Source organism: Balaenoptera musculus, chromosome 15 (assembly GCF_009873245.2).
Source record: "Balaenoptera musculus isolate JJ_BM4_2016_0621 chromosome 15, mBalMus1.pri.v3, whole genome shotgun sequence".
Taxonomy (NCBI): domain Eukaryota; kingdom Metazoa; phylum Chordata; class Mammalia; order Artiodactyla; family Balaenopteridae; genus Balaenoptera; species Balaenoptera musculus.
This window is the reverse complement of record NC_045799.1, coordinates 16,069,518-16,071,713: the sequence shown is the minus strand read 5'-3', so window position 1 is coordinate 16,071,713 and position 2,196 is coordinate 16,069,518.

Sequence of the window (2,196 nt, the reverse complement as noted above, 5' to 3'; positions counted from 1 at the left end):
TCCTTGGATGAGTGTCTTTTCTTCCTTTCAGTTGTTAGAAATAAGAATGAGAATAGTCAGGTAGTTCTTTTTTTTTTAATTAATTAATTTATTTATTTATTTATTGGCTGCATTGGGTCTTTGTTGCTGCGCGCGGGCTTTCTCTAGCTGCGGCGAGCGGGGGCTACTCTTCGTTGCGGTGTGCAGGCTTCTCATTGCGGTGGCTTCTCTTGTTGCGGAGCGCGGGCTCTAGGCGTGCGGGTTTCAGCAGTTGTGGCTCACTGGCTCTAGAGCGCGGGCTCAGTAGTTGTGGCGCACGGTCTCAGTTGCTCTGTGGCATGTGGGATCTTCCCAGACCAGGGCTCAAACCCGTGTCCCCTGCATTGGCAGGCAGATTCTTAACCACTGTGCCACCAGGGAAGCCCCCGATCCCTCCCTCCAGGGGTGTTTTCAGGATGGACTTGAATGAGGTCATAGCAGCTACGAGAGCTGCCGTGTATATGAGGTGCACAGAGAGTGCCCACCCCGGGGGGCTTCGTGAGTGTGGACTCTTCACCACCCCCTGACTAGTGAGAAGCTAACCATTGAGCTTTCCAGCCGCAGAGGCACCCATTTGCTGCCTGCCTGATCCCGGGGGCCACTCCCACCATCCCCTGTGCCTTCCCTCCACTCCCGAGCACCAGGAAATAATCTCGATAATATTGCAACAGAAGCCTCGTCCATGCCGCTGCCAGCACGGACATGGGGTGGGGGCCAGAGTAGGCTATTGCAGTCCTAGAGTGTGCTTAATAAATCCATATCAAAACCATAAACCTTGGGCTGCCATAAATTCCTCTGGCCTTGGCTCCTCCACCTCATCAGCCCTTTGCCCCAGTTAATCTCGAATCTCCACGTGGGCGGCCAGAGCTGCGAGTTTGGTTTCCATTTTAGTTGCAGAACAACATCAACTCAGATGACACACAGCACATCCCATTATCCCTATTTTAGAGACCATGAAACTGAGGTTCAGAGAGGTGGAGAAACTTATCCAAGGCACAAAGCCAGTGAGCGGTGGAGCCAGGACGCAAATCCCATGCTTCTTCTACCAACCCATGCGGCCCCCCCGAGAATTGGGAATTCGCCTCCCCCCTACAAAGGTTGCTTCCCCAGCCATGACACTAGAGGCTTTTATCCCTTTATCCCAAATGGAGCCCCCATTGCTCAATAAACGGGAAGGAGAAGTGGGAGGGACTCTGGGTGACAGGCTGTGTGAGGATCCAAAGGAATTTCCATGCAGTGTGAATGAGCTATCATCACAAATTGGTGGGGTCACCCTACTTCCTCTTTTGTGGAACCCAGATCGCTTTTGATCTACACTTCTCGAATCAGTGCGTCATCTGTAAATTCCAAGGCCTGATCTAAGAGACTTGAGTCACAGGATCCCATGCAACTCTTTGGTGATGGAGGAGCTACAATCACAACTGTAGCCACAAGCTACAACTGTCTCCAAGGCCCACATTTATTGACCTCTTCCTCTCTGCCAGACATTGCTGGACATAATTTAATCCCCACGACAACGCCCTGAGTCAGATATTCTTGTTCTATCTTACAAACGAGGAAGGGACTCGTCCAAGGTTCAGAGCTGACCCAAGAGCTGAGGTTCAAACACCCATTGTCTGACCCCAGGGGCCACCATAATGGGACCAGGGAGGATGCTGATGACTCAGTCACTGTGTGGTGAGCACAGACGTAGCACGAACAGTGGAAAGTTCAATTTGACAAATATTGATGGGCGGAGCCCTGTGCCAGAGCATCCTGGGGGTTATGGAGAAGTGGTACCACAAGGTGCCTCCCTCTTAGAGTTTACAATTTTCACTTGCAGAGGGAAAAATTACAGGCAGTTGAATATTAAGAACCAAAGGAGTAAGAGTGACAGCTGGGAGATGGTAGTTTGAGGGGGGGAATGACTGCAGCCTGGGAAAGTCTCACTTGCTGGAGGATTCAGAAGCAATGGTGAGACAGAGAAAAGACAGAAGTGTGTTCAACGTTGAGAGAGAGGTGGAGCAGCAAGTCAGGGCAGGCAGCAGGAAGCACAGCCCATGGACGGGAGGGAGGATAGAGGCCAGCGTTCCCAGCCAGCGGTCACTGTACATGCCACCTGATCCCCTCTACACCCGAGTACCACTGTGCCTTCCCTTACTTACTATTTTTCTTTAAATCAATTCATAAGCATTCTCC